Genomic DNA, 24,953 nt, shown 5'->3' on the forward strand with positions numbered 1-24,953 from the left:
ATTCAGTACTCGCAAACAGATAATCCTCTTGCTTTCATATCCTCTCCTTTTTATGTTGACTTTGTTTTCCAAGAGACTGTTGTTTCCCCCACTGCCCACGGGACATGTGGTCGTTGTGGCAGTCTGTGCAACGTCTTGCAGTGACCCCTCACATCACCTATTGTTCACCTTCCATCTTGTTGAACTAGACTGTCAAGGATTTTTTTGTGCCAACTGATTCTCTAAATATTTACTCTAAGTAATCTGCCAAGAATGGTGTCAGCAGAAAAAGGATACTGCAAAATCTAGAAAATAAGTCAAAATACAATTATCTTCTGAATAACATTAAATAAAACCTCATAGAGCACCTTGTTTACTCTCGCATGACTTCTGCTTTTATTGATGTTAAAGGTCAAATAGCCTTTCTCCAATTATTTGTTATGAGTGGTTTTCAGATTTTTGCCGCTAAGTAATACAACTGAAGGAGTCAATTCTTCAGTGATAATGGAAGGTGGAGTTGTGGCTGCAGGCTTAGGATTTTGGTCTTCAGTGAGGTATGTATAGGTGGGGGTATCTATGGTATCTGAGAAGGTTTGCTCTGAAGAGTTACAAACTTGTATACTTCTAAGAACAACTTTCTTAGAATTTCAACCTGAATATAGCATATCCTGTTTCACTTGTACACCTTTTCCAGACACCTTGCTAAAAATCTCCAAACACAGTTCTACTGTCTGGAGCGGGCATAAGTCTGTTTTGCAATTTTAATAACAAAGAGGAAGAAGGAAAGAACATAGAAACAAGAGACGGATATTTGTGGCAACGCAGCTGGACTCTGGAGCTACAAACCCCATTCCTGGGGTTTTCTAGGTGGTGTCAGGCAGGTTGATATTGTCTGTGTAAGCCTGTTCGTTCAGTTTAGAAAATCTTTGGCAGAGAGCCGCTATTCTTGCTGCACATATATGCAACTTCAAGCACCGTGGGCTGCTTGATATGCAAAAATTGCAGGTAGACCTCAGATTCTACATGTTAAGTAGGAACGAGGGGTTTGTCCAACACTGCAGACACTGATCGAATTGTACACATTTTATGAACTGTACTTAGAACTGCAAACAACCTGGGTTTCCTCTGTTTTCTGATTTTTGCCTTCCAGACTGAAGAGCTTTCTATCAAGATTTAGGTCACTAGAAGTAAAGGACTTGACTACAAAAATTTCAGGGACTGAGTCTCCGAAACTTCCAAACCTTCCCCACACACCCCTCCCCACACACCCCCTGGTCTCTCTTTCTATCTCAGTCTCTCATCCAGCGTGCAATGCGCAGTGTAGATGACTGCATCCCAGATTAGCCTTCCAAGGACACTCTCCGCTTTCCTGCAAACTCTTTGCCTAGCGTTTCACTGTGATGATTCGACCAGTGCCTGGGCAGTTTGAGATGTCCTCAGAATGATCGTGAAGCACCTAGTACTGGCACTTGGCCCTTCCTTCCTTGCCTGCCTTGCTGCTCACCTTTGCTTGGCCCTGAGATGACAAAATACCATATGCGGGCAGGGGTATCAGAATTTGTTCAGAATTTAGTGGACAATATTGCAGCCTAGCATAGTCAGTCAGGTCTTTATATTGCCAGCACGTCTCTGCTCTGCCAAGAAGTGTGTGAGATTCAGGAAGGTCAGCACAAACAATAAATGACGGTGGCTTTGAGTAGTATCTTCCTAGCCTCGCTACCATTAAAAGATTTGAGACCGAGAGCGCCGAGTATGATGCTAGAAGCCTTTCCAGATTTCAGCAGGAGAGGAACCCAAGCGTACAACTCCAAGGCACAGGGCACTTCCACTGCCAACGGATGAGGAAACTCTCTCGCTTTTAGCCAAAGCTGCATCCGTTCTTTATGGGATCAGTCATTCTTAGCAGCCCATATTGTTACCCACAGTAATATATTTGAGGTGGCATTTATGCTAGTGTTAGTGCAGGGCCCGTTGGGGGCTAGAAAGAAAGGAGGTCAGTAAGAAAGAAAAATCAGGCAGATTGGAGGAAATAAGTAAAGAGTATACTTGACTTTGGTCTTGTATGTAAATCTCTGGGAAGTAAATGTGGTAGCCTGCTCTGTCCTTATGTCTTCCGATGATGAGAATTAGCCCAAAGCAAACTTAGCAGAGAATCACATGTTGTTAGTATTTTCATACTTCTACTATTCCTGGAATGACTGAAGGCTGGAGCGACATGCAGGAAGGAACAATGATGTATTCTGCTTTTCCTCTGGCTAGATATTCCTCAGCAAACTTGAAAATATTGACCAGGCAATTATAGAGCAGATACTGCTCCAAACAGATGCCTTATTATAACATTCTCACAATTATTCTAATTCTGATTGAAGTGACATTTAAATATGCTTAATCCTGAATTTTTATGCATTATTTTGCATACCACAAAAAGATGCAAGCAAATGCACTGTAAGCTGCAGATTTTATGTCTTTAACTTTTGAGCCGTGTAGTAATTTGTTTTGCTTTCACCACACAGCTTCAGTGGTTTGGTTTATATCACTTTGTCACTAGCTGGTTTTCAAGCATATTCTTAATCTCAAGCTGCGTTTGCTATAAAAACAAAAATGCTCTTGAGAAGCAGTATTAAAATGCGTTTCTTGGTGTTATATACTTTCCATCTTCAAGAAACACACTGTTAATCTCAGGGAAGTGTTAATCTTTGGGTGTACACAAACAGCAAATCTTTTTTTCTAATTTCATACTTAAAGATAATAGGCTGATTCACACTGGAAGCAGTGAAGCCTGAAAGTGCAATAGGTTTAAATTTACAGCTAAGCAGTCTATTTTATGTTTTGTCTTTCTTTAAAAAAAGATTCATGGCTATTTACATGTAATTGTGTGCACAGAATAAGTCGTTTACGTAGTTATATATCTTTTTCCCTGATTAGAGCTTTTGTTTGTTTTCCAAATCTTAAACCAAAAACAAGGTTTAAAAGAAATTAGACTGGAAAGGGTAAATGTAGAGAGACTGTATCAAAATGAAGCAAACTGTCAGGAATCTATGAATATAAATAGTTTTTAGCAAAAACATGTTATCAAGGAGTTCTCTCAACTATATTTGGCATTTTTGGAGCAAGAGTCGGTGCTTTATTAAAGAACAGCTCTGTGAAAAGGGAGAGTTTGTGGACCCTCAGCCTGGCGTGTCCTTGAAATGGCTATTAGAAATCTGAAAGGTGTGCTCATGCTACTGTGGTAATATCCAAAAAACCATTATTATTTTTTTATGTTTTTGGAGCACACATCAACCAAAAAGCTGTAAATAATCTACAGAAATGCTGAACTGTCACAAAATTATTTATGATGAAAGAGAAGGTTATAAAATATTCATCTTTTTTTTTTTTTTATTCATGTAAGATGGTAAAATTAAACAAGGTAAGCAGCACACCTATTTTCTGTGTCTCCTACTTTCCCTTTTACTGCCTAATAATGATGGGGAAGAGGCAGACTGGGAGCATTCCAGTTATAGTTCTGAGCAGAATTTTACATTGTTGTATGCCTCAGACTCTCTGAAATTTGTACTTAACCTGATAACTTAGCCTACAAAGCGTATGTTCCCCCTCAGCCACACAGGCTACTAAAGACAGAATTATAGGTTCATCTTTATGAAGAGGGAGCCATATTTTGAAGCCAGAGCTCATTACTGTATGTGCAGTCTTGTGCTATTCCTGCTTTTCAGAACTTCACTCGGAGTTACTAGAGGCTGCACGCGAACCCAAAATGTGGGATCGGACTCAAAGGTGATACCTAATGCAAATCTCTTTGGTCACTGAAATGCAGTGGAACCGTGGGGTTTTTTGGTTACAGACTAACTTTTTTCAGCAATTAAGCAGCGATTGCTTTGGGAGGGTTTCTCTGTCGCCATGTCAAGCCTTGACGACCTTACATTTTAACCATCATTCTGCTTAAGCAATATGCTGGCTGCTGTCGGTGCTCACCACGTCTGTGCATGAGCTGAGAATCACCGTACACGTTCGCCAGTTTTAGGGACAGTAGTTCTCTTGCAACGATGAGCTTGGAGGCATCTGTATCAGCACCGCTATTTACCTCTGATCCTCAAAAAGGTGTTGAATTCATGAAAGAGCTCCTTACTGCACGTGCTATAAACTACATTCATACTGGCCCAACTGTGGGCATCGGGGGAGAAAACAAGGTTGAAAAGACACCCAAGGGTAGAGGTTTGGAAAAAGCCCACAGCTGAATGTTTAACAGTTTTTCTCTTCAACTAATTCCAACATGGGGAAAAAAATCCCACAAAAAGAACGCTCGCTTGCGTGGGTTCCTGTTTCTCTCTTATTTCTTTCCTGTGCCATTTTGCCCAGAGCCTTGAACGTGTTAAAGGAAGCCAAATGGGAAGAGGGGAAGGAGCATGGAGAAAGGGTCGAGAGGGGAATAGCACTATCCAGGCCCCGTGATGTGGTATACTTGCCAAAAAAAGGGATACCACCCACTTTCAGGATGAGGATCAGGCTGCTGCGAGCGTTTATTCAACTGCCAGTGCTGTATTCAGTTCTCTGGATGCCATTCCTGAAATCGTCTCCCAGACCCCAGCTGTAAACATAGTTACTAAATGGATACCTCATAAAAGCACTTCTAAATGCAAATGGCCCGGTTTTCTTTTGTGTACATAAAGCCATTTGGGCGTGCACGTGGGTGTGCATCATATTCAATTTGTCTATGATTGATAGACTGTCTTCCAGACCAGAGGGATAAAAAGAAAAGTGGAAGTCAAAGCCTCTGATTTTTATTTCAGCGGTAGCCAGGCACATACATCTGTGTGCAGAATTTGGCACCCAGCAAACCTAACTTTTGCCAAATCAACAAGAGTAATTGGTGTAACAAGGCTCTCGTGAAATGGAAACACGCAGGAACTAAGTATTTCACATCTCTATATTGGAAGTTATTTTTAGGGTTAATTTGGGTTATGCGGTTATATTGTTCGTGATTAATATAGGGTCTTTACTATGCAAATGGTGGTTGTAAGGAGCAGAAACCAGCTGTTTTACTTGGGTAGTCTTAATGGTCAATGGCCTGGCCACAGTGGGTGCACCATAAACGCGTGTGATGACATTTTCCTCTGTCGGACCCCTTAGAGTACACTCCCAAGCACAAATCACTTTTGTGATGGGTTGCAGACAGTGAGGAGAGAGAAGCTGGAAGGATACACAGATGCTGACTAGATGCGGTGGAATTTTTTATTCTTTTTTACTGTTGTGTCCATATTGTATGTAGCTCTGTCACCAAGGGATGCGCTTAATAGACATTAAACTGTAGAAAACATATTGATTGGAGCTGGTTATGTGGCATAGGGATGAAATTGCTTTTTCTAACATGCTTCTTGGACCTAACACAGGTATTTAAAGTCCTAGCTGGGCATTCCTAGGGCAGACCATACAATTACAAAATTACTATTTCTGGAGTGGTATTTAAGTTGTTATTATTCTTTGAAGCATCATGATTTTTGTATGTTGCAGATTATTTTAATTTGCTTCCTGGTATTTGTACCTGTAGGGTGTCCTGGGATTGTAGTTCCATTCTTTTCTCTGCAGGCAAAATGGCTGAAATTTACACAGGAAAGAAAACTAAGATTCATATGAATCAAAGATTTCAAATATTGTATACCTTATGATAAAATCAGGAGAACTGTATACACTCTTTTTGTGTTTGATTGAAATAGTATGCTGCAGCATTTAGGGTACTCACGAGAATTTCATGCTGACATGGGGAAGGCGTAGTATTACCAATTTTTCACTCTCTTTAAGACAAAGATTGGTGAAAAGGGAAGGGGGAACAGAATTTAACCCCCTCAGAGATATTGAAAAAATATTTTTGTAGGATAGGTCATTAGAACACCGGGTTTATCACTTCCTGGAAGTATCGCCGAAAAAGGAAAGTTGGTTTGTTTTCACATAAAGCTTCTATGAAATTTTTATAACTTGCTAGGATGGGCGAAGGGAAACCCTCTGTTTTCCCTTCCCCAAGATGAGTGGGGACATTTGATACCGAGGCTACAACTCCACAAGACCTGGCAGAGATCTTTGAAATAGGCATTCAAGTAATGCATTTTTCTGTGTGATTCATGTGAAAACTGAAAGCTGTACAGTTCGAGCTGGTCCTGCTTTAAAGCAACACTTTTTGGCAGAGAGAGAAGATACCTTTGATGAAAATGAAATTGGTTCCTAAAGACTGTTTCAACAGACTTATAAAAAAAAAATCTCTCAAAGTTGAGTTCAGACCAAGAAGTATTGCCTGCCACGTACTCTGCTTTCACAGGCTTGCTTCCTCCTTGGCACTGGTCTGGCTTGGAACCTCTTTCTAAACCAAACTAGTGGCAAAATTGTTAAAAAGAAAGAGAGAGAAGGAAAAATAAAAGAAAAAGAAAAACATCATCCTTGATTTAAAGAAGACTACTCTTGTGAGCTTTACAGCTCATTTTTTTTAATTTCAAATTTTATAGTTACAATAAGCATCTGACCTCTGGGATGCTTGTGTGACCTCAGCCTAATCACACTGAGTTTCGGTGCCAGTTAGGGAAGATGCATCACTGCACGTGTCACCCACACTTTGATGTCTTTATGGATACCTTTGCAGAAGCATAACAAGCAGATTCCTAAAACTACTTAAAAACAATTTCTGAACAAAAATTAATGACCATCTCTTAAGATGAAAAGAAGAATGCCCAGCTACTTTGTCTAGAATAAAGCAGCTAAGGGTGCATTACGCTGAAGGTGCTTTTAAATAATGATATCGGCTCTGAGAACAGAACAAAGTCTTGGTCCGGTCACCCCCTGAAAGAGCAAATATTTCTTGCTCAACAGTGTCAGATGTGTCCTTGTCTTATTATTCTTTTTTAATAGTATATAACCCATGTTATCTCTCCGCATCAATATCCCCTAGATAACGGCCATCCACGCTTTAAAGGCTTTATAGGTAAACTACAGCTATTTAATATTTTCTTTTATAGTCAACCAGTCCTTTCCTTTTCATGAAGGAGACCATAGTGATCTAGTGATACAGCCTAGCACTGCTTTGTCTGTTATATGATTGTTATGTTTCCATTTATATCACAGTCTCCTCTGTACTATTCAGATCCAGAAAAAGAAAAAAAACCCTACTGCAGAGTTAGATTTTCTGTTTGTAGAAATGCATTTGATAGCAGGGGGAGGGGGAGTTTTCATAAAGTTCAATTTTTTAATAAAACCCAATTTCCTTTTCACATCACAGCCCTACTATGACAAAGGAATTGCAGCAGGTGTCTTTCACGGGGAGAACATAATTGTGAAGCTTGCTGGCATCCTGCTTGCTCCAGCACCGGCAGCCGGGTGAGGGGCTGCCGGTAGAGGAAAGGCTGTAGCCCAGCTGTGGCTGGAGGTGTCCACAGCAAAGGAAGCAGCACCAAACCGCACGGGACTCTGGTCTGGTGGTCTTTGTCCTTTGGTGCTTGTCCGTCACCAGGTGGTGTCCCCTATCCTACTGAGCTGGGTGCTACTGAAGCACAGCGTGAAGTCTTCATTCCCAAAGAGGTCTTGCAATCCAGCCCAGAGCGCAATAGTTTCCTCATTTTGTGTTTTTGGTCTCGCCATCACTGTCATTGGAACAGGCTGCCGAGGAAGGTGGTTGAGTCGTCATCCCTGGAGGTATTTAAAAGATGTGTAGATGTGGCACTTAGGGACATGTTTTAGTGGTAGACTTGGCAGTGCTAGGTCAGCGGTTGGACTTGATGATCTTAAAGGGCTTTTCCAACCTAAACGATTCTGTGATACTGGCTATGATTTCTATGTGAAAGGCAATGGGGTCACACTTGCCATGCTCCAGTGTCACTGTGTTACAGAGCAAACCTGCCTGAGGACAGGGACCTGTGCCTGCCCCTGTGCTGCAGCAGGGGAGGGAAGAAAGGGCACCACAGAACCACAGGGCTGACCACAGCCAAACCTTTGCTTTTTCTGAGCGAGAGGGCTGCTTCAAACAGCCTCTGCTTTGCGAGGGGACCCAGCGCCTCCTCCTGCCACCCACAGTCCTCAGTTCTGGGCCTGTAAGAGGGACAAAACAGTGAAACGAATGGTCGATTCTCTCTCTTCCTTTAACTTTTGCTTCCCAAAGCGCTCCTTATCACATTCTGCTTAAGAGGGCACAGCCTGACACCACAGTGAGACAGGCTGCTGTGATACTGCAGACCTAGAGCGTATGAAGGTCTGGATGACTTTCATCTTTGTAGCCAACGTGCAGTTTCAAGAAAAGGGCACCCTGCCATGGATATTGTACCTTTGGCACCTAACACTTCAAACCTGTGTCGAAGCAGAGAAAGCACAGAAGTTTAAATAGAAAGATTCTCAGTAATGTTCAATAGCTTGCTGGATATATGCTTGATTTTACCTGTGTTCTGGATCTGAATAAGCAGCAGTTTCAATATTTCCCTTTCCAAAATGCACTTGTTCTAGTGAGGAGATCTCAGGCACTCGTTCCGGGGCGCTGATACGCTACAGTGGCCTCAGACAGGGTTGCCCTGGCCGGGTAGGGAACGCTCATTCCTCCAGCCATTAGTACGGGCCTCAGATCTGAATTGCTTGATTTCACTCTCACAAGTTGCTTTATTTCTGGCTCATAACGTGAAAGGTTGAGGCTGCTATGCCCAGTGCCGTGTCTGTAGCTGTCCTTTCCAAATCTTGCTGATAAAGTCTACTAGCCCAGCAAGAATTACCATCGGTGTTTTGAAATCACCTGAAGACAAGGTGCCCTGCTGAGCACTGTGTAATAGCAGACAGCAGCTGCCGTATGCTTCCTTGGTACTGTTTTCCCCTGTTTAGTAACCTTTGATTGTTGCTGTCAGTTGTACAAGGCTTATAAAACCTGATTTCTAGCTTCAACTGCGTCTGCGTATCTCTTGTTATTGTCTGTATGCTTAGGTAATCACTCATGTTGACAGAGAATTTCCCTTGTTCTTCCAGGTCAGAGCCCCTCTAGTCATTACATTAATTCGAACAGTTTAAGAATGATCAACAGCAAAAGCAGAAAACACCATTTGCTTCCTTTAAATAAACAGCTCATCTTCCTGCAACTGCAATACCCTCTGCTTATCTCTGTTACATATTATACCATAAATTTATGCTGTCTGTGAGCTCTAACCTCCTGGATGTTTCATAATTCTTCGGGTTGCATCCTTGGCAACAATTCTGACTTGCAGCCTGTCATTAGTTATGTTGTCCAAGTATCTGAGATCAGATGCAGTGTGTTGAGAAGTTGACGGAGTTGACACGGTTCTAACACCACTACTACAGTAGATGCCTTTTGATAAATCAGTAGGAAAAACTCTCCTTGTTTTTCCAAATGGATAATTCTCTTAGTCTTCAATAATATGGGTGTTGATTGGTTTCAGCAAGGTCCTGATTGATGTGTGCTGTTTTTAACCCAGTATTACATCAGAAGTGTTATTGAATCATATGGGAAGTTTTCTTCTGTTCTTTTTTTTTAGTCTTATCTTTGCATAAATGACACTTCACAGAAACAATTTGGTCTAAACCCTTGCTTCAGGTTAACGCATTCACTTTTCCATGTCAAGCTGTTGCAGTTTCAAAAAGCAATGAACCCCTAAAAGCAATTTAGCGTGATCATACCAGTGACAGATTTAACTCTGCACAAATCCATGCTGAATTTGTTAATCTGTCAGATGGACTTTTCAATGTACAGCCTGCTCATTTCTTACAGTTTCAAATGTACACAGCTGGTGCAGCGGTATTTGCTTCTGGTTTATGCATCAAGCTTTACCTTCTCATTTGTGCATCCATACCCTTAATCTTCTGGAAATATTTTCATAGAATCATAGAATTGCTGAGGTTAGAAGGGACCTTTAAGATCATCAAGTCCAACCATTAACCTACCCTGACAAAAACCATTTCTAAACCGTGTTCCAAAGTACCCCGTCTACCCTTTTTTTAAACACCTCCAGGGATGGCGCATCCACCACCTCCCTGGGCAGCCTGGTCCGATGTTTAATAACCCTTGCGGTGAAAAAATGTTTCCTAATATCCAATCTAAACCTCCCTCTTAATGAATTGTCCCCTGTTTTAATCTGTGGCTATTTTTCTTGTGCAACCAGTGTTTTCCTGCAATGTTCCAGCTTCTAGGAGACTCCTGGCTCTAGGTCAGGGATCTGTGGCTAAGAGGGGCTACAAAACTCAGCAGTGAGATGAGCACAGGGTCAACTCAAAAGAAACGGGAGGTGGTACCAAACCCGGCTGCTTCCTCTTGCCTCCAAACATCCACCAGCCTGTTGGTGCATACGCAGAGCTGAGAGCAGAGGAGCTCTGTCCGGTTTTGCAGCTGACTGAGCAGAAGCAAATCAGTCCTTCTGGCTGTGTCCATAACAAGTAGAGCATCGTCACTGTAGCAGAAACCTGCAGTAGCCTGTCCTGAAGAAGACTTTAATGAAAGCACAAACAGTGGAGGCTTCCTCTCCATTCAGCTGGTGGGGTTTGACTGTGTTTTTTACATCTTTGAAGTTGATTTGGTGAAGCTGAAAGTAAATGCAATTCTTACAAGTAAGAGTTTACAGAAAAATGTATTTTTGCGGCCAGGACTTTAACTTGCAGGGACATTTGAGGTCTGATTAACCGTTTTCTTTCCCATCATCTGCATTCAGAAGGTATGGGGTTTTTTAAATAGTAAGTGAGAGGCATATTTGGCTATTTCACTAGTAGAGTAGTTTGCATGCCAACCATTGATTTAATTGTATGCTACCTGCCAGCAATTTAAAGGAGACCTAGTGGTTGGTTTTAGTGTAAGAGACAAACGCCACCCAATAAATCCAATATTAATAGCTTGTCTCCTCCCACCAATTACTTCAAAGCAATTGGATGTTTTGAGACAAGTATCGAATTGTTATCAAAATGTCTTAATCTCTCAGCTCAGACTTTGACATGTCCTATAGGGAGTTTACTTCTTTAGCCAGAAATATGGCATTGAGGATTCCACTCAGTAACTTCCCACTCAAGTTATAGATTTTCTGTCAGAAAAAATAAAATCATGCTTGTATACAGCTACAATTAAAACATATGGCTCTGCTTTGGCATCTGTTCTTTTCTTCTATTTAAAGACTTGGAAGTGTATAATAAAAGGGGTAGTTCTATGACTATAGTTTTTGTTAGGGATTTTACACTGATATTACTATAGCTTTTCTTTAAGAGCTATAAAAATAGTTATTGATTCTTTGGTCTCTGGACCATAGCTTCTTCACAGGAGCTGTAACACCTGAATTAAAACATGTTTTATTAAACCAATAAAAGACTGGACCTGGGAAAGGTATTAAAGTTTGTTGTAGAAATACAGCATAATTAACCTGAAGATTTGCATAGCCACAGATACAAATGGAAACCCCTTTTGTCCCTCTGAGCTTTCTCTGTTGGAGATAAGTAGTGTTACAGTGATAGCAGAGTAAAAGAAACATACTGTCCTCAATATCTACCTAGACTAGATTTGGAGAGCAGAAACGGTGCCTGAAATTTGCATGTAACCTTTCCTTCTGAGCCATACACTTTACGTCTCTGTAAAGTGTATCAGTTTTAAAATAAATTTGTTTTCCATTTTGATGCCATTTTTACTTTTCACGTTCCGGCTTCTGAGTTATCAGATTGAGTGTTACAGTGTTATGGACACAAATATGGAAACGATCTTGGTTGTTTGGCAGTACCTTCACACTCACTGATCAAACACTAAGTGCCATCTGATTACTTTGACAAATCACAGCAAAGAATACAGTTTACAGTTGGATTATCAGGATCCACAGAGCAAAGTATGTGCTAACATATTCATCGCATTCAAAGATGAATAAATTTGAGGAAATCATGATCTTCACATTGATCATCTTTGAACCAAAGTAGGCTGAATTTAGTGAATAAGTTACTCATGAATTATTTGTTCAGCTCAGGAAACAATGATGAATCTTTTAAAAGTAGCAGCAAATTTTTTGATGAATAGAGAGCCTTGAAAGCTTTTGGTTTGGATGTATCTGTATATTCACATTTGATTGGAGTCTTTTTTCACTAGCAGGCTAATGAGCGAAATAAAACTTCTACTGCCAAGAGACAAATCCTCCCATTGAAGTTGTTGGGACTTTGGCCACTGGAACAACATAGGAACAACAATCCCCTACAAGGCCCTGCATGCTCTTAGCAGTCTGGGTAGAGTGCTGGCTAATGGTGTCACCGGGAGCCAAGAAAGCAAATTCCATCAAAGTTTCTGGTGCATATAGCTTCTTATGACGCGTCAGAACAGCAACAGCCACAATGATAATAAACCCCCCGACAGAGGCTGAGGGAAGCAAGCATTGTCATTAATCTCTTTTGAGTTACTGTAGTGATCTGCTTTCCAGCTGTGGGATTCAGTGATCCAGGAGGCCTTTAAAACAACTGCTTTGTGGCTATAAATACTGCAAAAAGAGACAAGAGATCTCATGCTTTGGGGCCTTCGTGGAAAAAACACACGAGAGAATTCTGCACAGATGATTACAGTGTCTGTACGAGAGCTTGCCCAAAGCGCTAGCCACTGCCTACTGGGACCCAGAGAAATGGACCAGGGATACAGCTCCTGTGGGGAAATTCCTACCTTAATCTTCCACTGCTTCCCACTAGTGTGTCGTACACATTGCATCTCTGTGGATCGGTTAAGTCATAGAATCATACAATGGTTCGGGTTGGAAGGGACCTTGAAAGATCATCTACTCCAAGCCCTGATTTATTTTTTTTTAACCTTTTCCTTGCCTCTTTGACCAATTCAAAAGATCCATCACTGGATGAGTTGGAAATATTGCATAAGTCATAACGCCAAGCTCTCTCATCAGATTTCTAAATACTTCAGTGAGTTTCAGTGTCTTTATTCCTTATTTTCTCGCTGGGGAAGTTGAGGCATTGAGATGTGACATGACCTCACTGAAGTTAAGGAAACAAAGCACAAAATACAACTCTCATCTCCTGAGCCTTGTTCTTGTGCACTCCCCAGTCAGATTATTGATGCCATGTTATTTAGACCCAATGACCGTAGTCATCTTTTTCGGAAATTTTCTTTTACTCCACGTCTATAATGTTCTCTTTTTCTTTCTTGCAGCCTGGTTTCATGTGCATTTTAAAATCCATTTGTATATTACTCCACTTGTTTATTACAGCTGATTCAAGGAAAGTTTACATTAAATGACAACATACATATATCTATCTCAATTTCCCATTTGAAGATAGTAAGTAGTGGTGAGGGTTATTTTATGACAGCACAGTTTTGGCCCCCAGGTTCTTAAATCAGCAATGTCACATTATGGTTCTTAATTTATATATTTTGAGTGTTCCAACCTGACGTATTTTGAGCATAAGACATACAATGAGTCCTCGATCTAAAAATGTAGATTCATTGCTGTGACTCAGAGAAAGAGAATTACCATATCATAAATTCTTGGTAATCTATCTTTCCTAGGGCACCTACAGTTTTTACCATCTGCTCGTATCGACTTCTCCCTTTTGGCCAACTTGAGTAGTCAGCTCCTTGAAACAGCAGAGATTTTCATTGTATTAATGATTAGAGATTACGCGATGGGTGGAGACATGGGTAACAAACATATCAAAAGTCTTTCCTTTTCAAATGCTCTTAGATTTTTAGCTGTTTGTTGTTCTTGCAAAACCTTCTTCACTTATTGCCCTTTATGGGTGCGTTGACTTCCAGAAGCTTCCTCCCTTGCTACTCCTCAGGGAAAATAATTTTTTTTGTCTACTGTTTTTGAAAGCTATTCAAGATGCTGCTTTGTGTCTTTTGTGTCTTTTCTACTTCTTTGGAGAGAAGTTAGAGGAGTATTTAGCTGAACGCAGATTAAGACCTTAATCACTCCCACTACTTCTTTTGGCCTTGTAGACACACATTTTAAGTCGCCATCTTTTGAGAAATAATATTGCTTTAAAGCTAAAGATCTGAATTACTCTCACCGTGCTGAATGCATCAAGATTTTAGGTACTTGAAAGGACAGTTAGTTTTATTAGCTTTGACCTGCCTTCAGAGTAGAGCAATTTTGATGGTGGGTGTTTTTTATGGTGGCTCTGGTGTTTGGGAAGGAATCAAAGTTAGATGCTGGAAGTGGGTGGGAGTTGTAGGATGAAAGGTCATAATACAGCTAAAGGAGAAGGATGAAAAGGGAGGATCATGGTGGGAATTGCTCCATATTACTTTCCAGGGAAAAGTTACATCTATATGGAAGCTGCCTAATGAAAATGCCAGGGAAAGATTAAAACAGAAGAGAAAAGTAGGCATTCAGAGGCCCAGGAAAGACTCCCACTTTAAGGCCTGGACAAGAGGATACTGTTCACATACTAAAAGTGAGACCTGAGCAGGAACGTGGAAGGAACACAAAAAGCTGAGGGAAAGACCCGAAAGCATGTTTTGTTTAGCCTGCTCTTTTAGTTTAACCTTACAAGGGTAGGATTACCCTTGTAGGTAGGATTTAGTTTAACCCTTACAAGGGTAGGATTTGGCTTTGGATAGAAGACCGTAATCACAGGAGCTTGTGTGAAATAGCTGGAGGAAAAGTGGAGGAAGATAAAAAGATACCAGAAATGGTATCTGTTAACATCTTGTTTTAACAGCTCAGCTTTGGACCTGTAGAGATCTTGGTAGAATATTTGTTAAATGTTAAATGTGAAAATTTGTTAAATGATAAAATCTCTCCGTGCCCATTTCAACTTTGTCATGGTAACTGTGGCCCTACCAGGTGATCTCTGTCATATACCACTCTTGATTTTAGTCAGAGTTAAAATGAAACCTGAGCGTGGTACCCCACAGAGCAGAGAACTATTGTTAAGATTTTGTTGACATTTGAAGAATAATTGGTTCGGTTATGTTTGAATAAACATAAAGCTGTTATTCCCTCAAATGACTTCGTTCGCAGTGGATGTAATAAATCTGGTTTGCCCTTTTTATCTATTTTAGATCCCAATTCAGATATTGAAATGAATTTATCACAATACTCCCACAGCTCATATTATCTTTATGTGAGCACGCTGGTGAGCAAGTTTTACTAGGAAGAATATTAGCAAGTTTTACTAGGAAGAATATTTGCGGAAAGAGAATTTTACATTCATATATAAGTACATGTGGGAACAAACTGTTGGATTTCTGTGAAGAGTTGCGCCAAAAGCTCTAACCAGCTATTGTGTCATGAAAGCAAAACCTATGATTTACCTGAGAGCTGAAATATAATTGAGCAGGGAATTTCTATTATTATCACTTAGCAATTCATATCCTAACTTTTTTATTTCCTAAAAATAGTATTAAATCTGTTTTAAGAATAAAGAAGCTGATAGAAATGGTCAGCAGCTTGTGGTTATTTTGCCACAAGGGGCCAATTTCATCACATTATTTTCTTCGTTCCGACTTCTTTGTTTAGACAGCTACCACGTAGACTTGTTTCTCAGAAGAAAAAGAAAGACTTATCAAGCAAAAAAAATTACAGAAGGGCATTTCTTTTGTCTCTTTTTTCTGAAGAGGGTAACTATTCTCACTTGAATCAAATCATCAAACTTGGCCTCAAGTTTGTTTTATTTTCTCTCAGTGCTTTTCTTCTGCAAGCCTCTGTGTGCTTGATAAACCCAGCCGGCCTGTGCCAACGTCTGTTTTGGGAGCGTGTCTGTCCTTTACTGTTTTGGGACACAGAGTAGGATGGTGCGGGGTCTGTCACTGAGCGGCCATTTGCATGCGTCTCTTAGCTTCCTGCTGCTTCTCATCCCATCCCTGGAGGGGTTCAAGGCCAGGTTGGATGGCACTGTAGGTAACCTGGTCTAGTGGAAGGTTTCCCTGCCCATGGCAGGGGGGGTGGAACTCGATGATCTTTAAGGTCCCTTCCAACCCAAACCATTCTGTGATTCTATGATTCTAATAGTCAGAATCAGAAATGGCTTTACAATTTCTTATTTTTATAATTTTGATAGCATTTTGGCAAAAAAGAAAGATATTCCTTTCACTTACTTGCACTTCTGTGTCCCATGGCTTGCATCAAATTTCCTGGAAAGCTATTTGCTTAACCCTAGGATTTACCACTAGATGTTCTGAGTGCAACTTTTATCTCTGAGCTCAAGTGCCCTATAAACACTTCCCTTATTCTCTCACTTGTGAGAGAAATGGGTGATATATATCACTTTAAAGCCTGATCTATCTGTCTTTTTCTAGTAAAGCTTCAGGTAGATGTTAGTTAAGTGAATGTTGGAAGGAGACTGCTTCTGCTTCTTAAAGAAGAAACACCAACAGTGGACCTAAAGGCTTCTGTTGAAATTCAGTGTGTGGGCCCCTTCCATGGCCAAAGCCGGAGCCAGCAGTGGAGCCTTCTTCCTTAGGTCTTGCAGTCCTCAGTGGCAAAGCAAAATCTTTCACTAAGCAGGGGAAACTTTGTGAATTGACTTAGACTATTTCTCTGAAACTAATTGGCAACCACTTCAGATTACATCAGGTCTGTATCTCATTTTAGTTACCCCTGTACTCTGAAGTGTTTTGAGGAGTATTTTTGGACTTTTTTGGAAATCATAGGGAATTTGGCACAACGGCACTGTATTTTTCCATGTTCAAACACCCAGGGAAACAAGGATGGAAGTAAAGGCTTCCAAAGCAATTTTTGAAAATGTGTGAGTGAAGACCTAGTAGGTTGACCCACAGATGATGATGGGTAGAAATGGTTGTCATAATACAATCTTTTGCCTGTGTGAATGGGTTTTTTGCAACACTAATGTAGAGTTTAATAACTTGTAGGCTTTCACGTCTCAAATCGCAAGCTTTGATAGCCTATTAAAAAGCTCTAAAACTTCTCAATTCATTAAGGCACAGATTCCCTTCTCTATATGTACGTTGAATCCTGAACAGTATGTTGAACGATACATAGCAAGTTATGGTGGGCAAAGGAAAGTGCCTCGGCAGGTTCTTCTGCTGTGACCTTCAGAGCACTGATGTGCTATAGATTCACTACTTGTATTTGTCCACAGAAGGAATAGTTCCCCACTGGGGAACCTACTGTGCAGATAGGCCTACAAGGGGCATCAAGGTGAAAAAGGCATCTCTCTATTGAGCAGATAGAACAAAAAGCTCTGATACGCTTTTAGAGATTATAACCCTTAATCTTTACAATGAAGTACTAATGAAATTGTCCATATTAAATCAAGATACAGAGAAAACTTGTTTACGTTGGTGTTTTGTAACAGGAGGAGAAGAGCCTTTCAAGTAGTTTTCAGGATGAAAACAAATGTTTGGGGTACCCACACCCAGTTATTAAATGGTATGAAACGTCATTTGTTTTGGTTCCATCTATGGAACAATCAAATATGTAAGTCGTAGTTGTTGTATATTTCCCTTAGTAGCAGATAAATCAGGTCGACATTGACTTCTTTAGTAAAACGTTATCGTTATTTTACAGATGGGAAACTGAGGTACGGAAGTTCTCCCGGGTCCCCCTGCAGTTCCTCATGCATTAGATCACGCTGTCTTTTACAAACTGTCCTGGTTCCGGCAAGGATGGGGTTAATTTCCCCGAGGAGCCGGCAGGGGAGGCAGGTATTCCATCCCAGGTGCCCCATGCCCGGCTATAAGAGGCGCTAGCCGGGGAGGGGGGGGCAGTCGCCGCTCGGGGGCGGGCTGCGGCGGGGCGGGTCCGGGCGGGGCGCGGCGATCCTGTAACCGCGTCCTTATACTCCTTTATCGGTGTTATTGTTTTTCTTTCTTCTTCCCTTTGGCTGTTCTGTTAAATTACACTGTTTCAACCCACGAGTTTTGCCTCTTTCTGCCGATTTTTCCCACGGCTGTGGGAGTCGAGCAAGCGGCTGCCTGGGTCTTTGTTGCTGGCTGGGGCCAAACCACGACACAAACGTAGATACCTTTAGAATGGAAGCCTCCTCTAATTAAATCTGTTCCTTCTCCCATACACACGGGAAATCTGCAACTGCCAATGGGGCTATGGGGACAGGAATTGTGAATTACTTGGTGCAGTGGATTTGAATAATTTGGCTTTTTCGTTCCTTTTCAATATCCAAGTTCCATTATCTGAGCTGACTCGGGGTCGAATGCCCGACGCATTTCACGCAACATAAAGGCCATAGTTGTGATCCTTAGGGAAATAAAAGCAACATGCTCTCTGCAGAAGGATCACAAGTTTCTCTACAAACCGAGGAGATGCTTGTGACTTGCCACAGGACAAAGGGGAGAAATATGGGATAAAAATCTGTTGAACTCAGGGTTATGATTCACTCGTACACTTCCCAGTGGCTGAAAGAGCACAGGAACCAACTGAACGAGAGCTCCTGCTGGGAAGGGCCAAGGGACTTTCTCTTCAGTGTTGCAAATGAGGTTTCTGTCCCTCTAACTCTGCTGTCTTGGTTCTCCCAGGGAATTCTCAGGACATAGGTTAAGTATTCCCTTCTTTCAGACAGAGGGAGAAGCAAACAATCTCTAAAGGAAAATACATACGAAAAAAATTACAAGCATCACAACAACTTTGCAAACAGAATGGCATAAAGCTTACCGGGCTGACATGCCAGCACCTCCCCAGAGGAAACCCTGGGAAAGTATTCAACATTGAACATTTTTATATCTGAAGGGAGAATGTGGGGTAGAAATCAGAACCACTTTTTTTAAGCAAGCATATTACAGAATCACAGAATGGCAGGGCTTGGAAGGGACCTCTGGAGATCATCTAGTCCAACCTCCACGCCAAAGCAGGTTCACCTAGAGGGGGTTGGACTATATAAGAATATAAGAGCAGGTTTTGAATATCTCCAGAGAAGGAGACTCCCCAACCTCTCTGGTCAGCCTGTGCCAGTGCTCTGGCACCACCAAAGAAGTTTTTCCTTATGTTCAGATGGAATTTCCTGTGTTCCAGTTTGTGCCCGTTGCCCCTTGTCCTGTCACTGGGCACCACTGGAAAGAGTCTGGCCCCATCCTGTTGAGGTCCACACTTTAGATATTTATAAGCATTGATGAGATCCCCTCTCATTCTTTTCTTCTCCAGGGTAAACAGACCCGGGTCTCTCAGCCTTTCCTCATAACAGAGACACTGTTTCTTGGCCAAAAGGGCACACTCCTGCTCATGGTCAACTTGTTGTCCACCAGGACATCCAGTTCCCTCTCTGCAGAGCTGCTTTCCAGCAGGTCAACCCCTAACCTGTACAGGTGTATGGGGTTATTCCTCCCTAGGTGCAGGATCCTACACTTGTCCTTGTTGAACTTCATTAGGTTCCTCTCCGTCCGACTCTCTAGCCTGTCCAGGTCTCGCTTTAAGACGGCACAGCCTTCTGGTGTGTCAGCCACTCCTCCCAGTTTTGTGTCATCAGCAAACTTGCTGAGGGTACCCTCTGTCCCTTCACCCAGGTCGTTGATGAATATGTTGAATAAGACTGGACCCAGTACTGAGCCCTGGGGAACACCACTGGTTACAGGCCTCCAACTGGACTCTGTGCTGCTGATCACAACCCTCTGAGCTCTGCCATTCAGCCAGTTCACAATCCACCTCACCGTCCACTCATCTAACCCACACTTCCTAGGCTTACCTATGAGGATGTTTTGACAGTGTGAAAAGCCTTGCTGAAGTCCAGGTAGACAACATCCACTGCTCTCAGCCCAGTCATGCCATCATAGAAGGCTATCAGATTGGTCAAGCATGATTTCCCCTTGGTGAATCCATGTTGACCACTCCCGGTAACCTTCTTTTCCTCCACATGCTTAGAGATGTCATCCAGAATTATCTGTTCCATCACCTTTCCAGTAATGGAAGTGAGGCTGACTGGTCTGTAATTTCCCAGGTCCTCCTCCTTGCCCTTTTTGAAGACTGGAGTGACATTGGCTTTCCTTCAGTCCTCAGGCACCTCTTCTGTTCTCCAGGACCTTTCAAAGATGATGGAGAGCAGCTTCTCAGTAACATCTGCCAGCTCCCTCAGCACTCACGGGTGCATCCCATAAAGGCCCGTGGATTTGTGGGTGTCCTGTATTCCAGGAAACTTACAAATATAAGTTCTAAAAAGGCTAAATAAAGCCCCAGGGAAACTCATTCCCTTTGCTTTACTTAATAAAATGAGGAAAGCAAAGTTTTAGCTAAGGCAACAGTTAACTGACATGGTGTCGCTGTGGATCAGGCAGCCCAGAGGGATGTTGTGCTGCTCTGATGGTAAGGGGAGGGTTGGTGAGGAAATGGTTAGAGATCATGCAGCATGGACATGCCTTTGTAGAGAGGTGAAAGAGCTACAGGGAAGATGGGCCCTTGGGTTGGAACACACAAGGGGAGTGCTTTCGGGTGCCCTGAGTGCACAGGTACGTGGGACTAGGAGGCTACCAAATGGGCATGGGGCACTTAAACTTGTATGTTACCCCCGCAACCTTACATCACGTTCCCTAAATTTATTACCTGCTCATATCTACCTGAAATACCCCAAATCAGGCATCTTTTGTAGCAGAAATGAGGCTCGACAAATGCAGGAAAGACTCCATGGTATCACTGCAATGCGCAAGTGTGCAGACAAATTTAGAAGTGGCAGAAAAGCTTCTGTTCCCCATGAGAAGCCTCTACACAGCACTGCAGCACCTCTGCAGCTCCTCGAGTGCACAGCCCAGACCCAGTTAACTGTGTCGTGAGTTTCCAGGACAGGAGAGAAGCTGCAGCACCATGCAGGAGACAGTCAGCTGCAACCCCCTTGCTGCGATGCAACACAGCAGGCATGGGCTGTCTCCCCGCTTTGTCACCTACTTCTAGAAGAAGCAATATTCCTCTGCCCCCATCCCATGTTAACAAAACATCTCCATCTGTGCAATTCTACAAAGAAACTTATAACAGACATATTCTCAGAAAGTTACACCAATGAGGTAAACATACAAAAGAATTAGATCATATATTATACTGGCCCAATTAATTTTACTGAGGATTCAGGGATGTGTACCCATATGAGGTTACCTCAGCAGCATGGTCCTTTATGCGTTTGGGAGTAGATAAAATATTTGTGCAGGCTAGTGATCGGGGACAAAATCATTTTCTTATATTTCTGCTAGCAAAATAGGGCTTTTTTTCAGTTGTGCCACGTTATTCTTGTGTGTGTCCCTGTTCCTAAGAAAAATGACTGTAATGTCTTTGTTCAAAACCTTCAAGAGTTAATGTGCCGCAAACAATGCTGGAGACAACATAACTGTTGCCTAAAACTGCCTCTCAGTAAAAGGTAAGAGCAATACACGCTTTAGAACGTTAAAAACCTGTTCAAAAGTAAGTTGCAAGATAACTACGGCAAGGGAAACTAGTATTAGAACAGCTGATCCAATGAACTGGTTTCTGCGGGAATGGTGATGTTACCTGCTGGAGTTGGCTGTGGTTTATACTGTAAAAGATTTCTGAGAAAAGAGGTACTTGGCACTTTCTTACATTAGGAAAAATAATCATGATCTGGATTTCCAGATAGTGACTCTCATAGTAGTAGTGTATTATCTGCAGTTGAAAGACTGCCCTTTTTTCTGTTGGAGAAAAATATAATGAATCTCATTAGATGCTGTTATGGACGTGTGGGAATCAGAGTGGAGGCTGTCATGAACACCTTTCTCTTCTGTGCAAACTTGAAAGACGTGAAAACTGTTAACATATTCCTAAATACATCAGTTCAGATTTGGACAAAATTTTACCTCAGTAGATATGAATTTCAAACTCCAGTGGTGGTGGTGGCGGCATTGTACTACTTTATATACAGTATTGTCTTACTTTGTTGTGCCTTCATCTAATGGCAGTAAAGTGAGTGTCCAACTTGGAATCTGAAGAGATTACAGTTTCACTCAGGTAAAGACTGTCAGATATGAGGGCAAATCTGTGAACAGTGTCATGCAGTATAGTAATAAAATACGGGTGTCCATTTTCTTGATTTTTATTTTAGTTTTGTAATTAAGAAGTATCTATTCAAATCAACTCATTCCTGCTTCCCGTTGAACAGGGAATTATTCTAGTACTGTATTAATTTGTTATTGCAGAACGACTCAAAGCGAATAGTCCATATTTCATTCTACTTAGGAAATCACCAGAAAAAAATAAAAAGAGGGCTTTTTACGCAGGAGAAACAATCAGTATTCAACTCCTTCCATTCTTGTTGGCTTAGTAATATTTGTCTGGATCAGTTCTTCTGGGAGGATGTGTGAGAGCGGGGTAGGAGGATAGTGAGAGATGGGGAACTGCAGCAGCTTAGGCAAGCATGGCAGCGAGCGCAGGCAAAGCTCTAGGTCAGTGGCTGGCAGATGGCTTATGAGCTGAGGAGGCTGCTGGCAGATGGTATTGACAGTGTGGACAAGACAAAGATTTTGGCTACAGAAAGGGAGCTTTGGAAAGACACTAGAAGTCTATCTTTCCTGATAAGAACACTCTCCAATTTGGAGGCACGTCACATCTTGTTTTATCTTGGGTTTTCTTTTTTCTTTTCTACCAGAGAAAAGGTAGAGAGGCTTCGCTGCTGTAGGAAAGAAAAAGTGACTGAAACAGAGAATGTGAGGTCTGTTATTTGGTCTAGCTCCCAAATTCTGACCATTCAATAACAACAAAACCCCCTTACTATGTGTAATTGGCACGTAATTATTTGTGATTACTAGTCTGATTCCTCTGCTTCTCTCACTGTTACTGAACTAATTACGCCTCTTATGCAACATTAGCAAATTAAATCATTCCAATTATCCGCATTTATTTCCTTGTGCTTTCTCTACTGCCACAGTTCCTTCTCATCACCCTGTGTGACGGTGCCTGTCACGCTTTCGTTCGCAACCTACTTTCTTCTTAGGCAATTAGTGGGTGCTGGGGCCGGGCCCGGCTGCCAGCCAGGTTCTGAGCCGAGCAAGCGCCTCCGACGGCTGCCTGCGCGCCCGTAACTCGGGGGGCCACGGATGAGCGAGGGACGGTGAGGGGCGATGTACAAAACTAGGTGTGTACCCGTGAATTCAGAGGGCTCAAAGGCAGAAAGCTTGTAACTCGCAAGGAGATTGGGAGAAGAGGGAATCACTTCAAACAAAGTAAGAACTGGTTTAAAAAGTCATTTCAGACACACACAAAAGACTGAGTCCCGGTACTCAATTGCTCCTCAGCTAGGTGTTTGTCCACTTTAGGATGCCGAAATACAACAGGCAGTGAACCCTTAAGCAACTGAAAATACTGTAGGAAAGTGCATGGTCTCCTGTCTGTCAGCGATGAAACTCTGAATTGGTTTGGCAGAAACGAGAACCAGGGATTTTAGAAGCACGGTGTACTGTTTCCCTGGGTGGGGAAGGGTACCCTCACAGCTGATGCTTTGCTGGATGGGAGGTAGCTCTCCATCGGGCATCTAACAGCCCTTAATTGCACCGATGAGCCCTACCTGGGGCCTCCCCACACCTCATCCATGGCCCCAGGGGACCATTTAAGCTCAGCCCAGGGTCTTTGTTCCTGGTCTGAGCTCTGTTGGATGTGTGCTTCTCTCCATCTCAGCCACAGCTATACCTGTGCCCTGCGATGGACCCTGCTGGTCTGGACACCTTGAAGAGTGGCTGGCCCTCACCACGCTTTGCCACTTGTGCGAGAACGTGGCTTGAAGCCTAAAGCTGGGATCTGGGTCTCAACTTCTATGGAGCTTAGTTGAGCTTTTGAGAGTGATGGCGCAAAAATGGCTCCGAGTTCCGACGGCTGGGCCCGGCCCTCGCTTCCTCAGTGACAGGGACTTGCACCCTCGGCGCAGGGCCAGAGCTGCACCCCCTTCTGAGGCTCACCCAGCTGCAAGCGAACTTGTTTCTCCTGGCGTTGCGATCACAGGTCAGTCAGTTGTCAGAGAGCTTCACTTATTGCCCGGGAATAATTCCTGCTCCATTCTTCCTGCTGAAAGAGGCATTACTGTAGCTGTTATGTACTGCTTCACGGGTTATAAAATACCAGCATTGCTGTTCCGTGGGATTTAGGCTGCCTCGCACACTTAGGATCGTCTACTTCTGCTATAGTATAATTGAACATTACATAGAACGTTCATTGAATGTACTATAGAAACTGCAAAGTGGCCGTGTGTGCCCACTCTGCTGTCTCAGGAATGGCTGTCAGTGCTGGGCAAGAAGTTTCCGTTTGTCTCTGTGGGCTGGCGGTGGGCATAACTGCCTGCAGCTGCCCCCCATGGCACCTTCGCTCCCCCAACTGAAGGCTGCGCAGTGCGGTTAAGGGTGTGAGTACCACATCTGGTATAAAAGATAATTATGGTACCTCTGGGTGCAACTTCTGTCTTTCACTTTTCTGTATTTAATATGCTAGATCAAGAATAAGGTCTGTTTACTTAAATACTTGACTGTAAAACAGCTTTTCTTTGTGCAGTTGCAGATGATGTACAGTTGCCTATTCAGGTCTCTGAATTGTAAGGTGAACAGACACATTGAAATTCTTTGTATGTTTTATTTCATCCTGTCACAACATTTTCCTTTGCTGCTATAGTATCTATTTCTACTGATTTTCAGACAAAACAGTTTTAAATGGCAATCCAACAAAATATGTATTTTTAGCGTTTAACCTTAGGAAAGGAGCATGGTATACTCCCAGTAGGAGGGCCTAAGTAGGAATGCGAGTGGATATGATACAGAATTACAAAATAACCTTTCAACAAGAATCCAGCGAGCAATGGGAGAGAAGGTGGTGTTCTTTGCTTAGGCCTTAAACTTGGCTTCAGTGTTTGAATTCTAAAGGCCATAAAAATTTAGAAGGGAATACAGAGCAAGTGTCTGTCCAAGCTTGAGCATTAAAGAGTGAAAGAGGGAGATGACAAGGATGGGAGCATATTTGCGTGTCTCGGACTCACCTGAAGGACTTCATTCCATGTGCAGAACTGAGAAGAGGTGAAAAAGGTTGGTAATTTGTCTCGGAAGGGTTTTGTTTGTATTGCATTAACACATGCTGCAAGGACATGGTGTTTGTCATCATCTCTGGTTTGTC

Source organism: Vanellus vanellus (genome assembly GCF_965231255.1).
Source record: "Vanellus vanellus genome assembly, chromosome: 11".
NCBI classification, from domain to species: Eukaryota; Metazoa; Chordata; class Aves; order Charadriiformes; family Charadriidae; genus Vanellus; species Vanellus vanellus.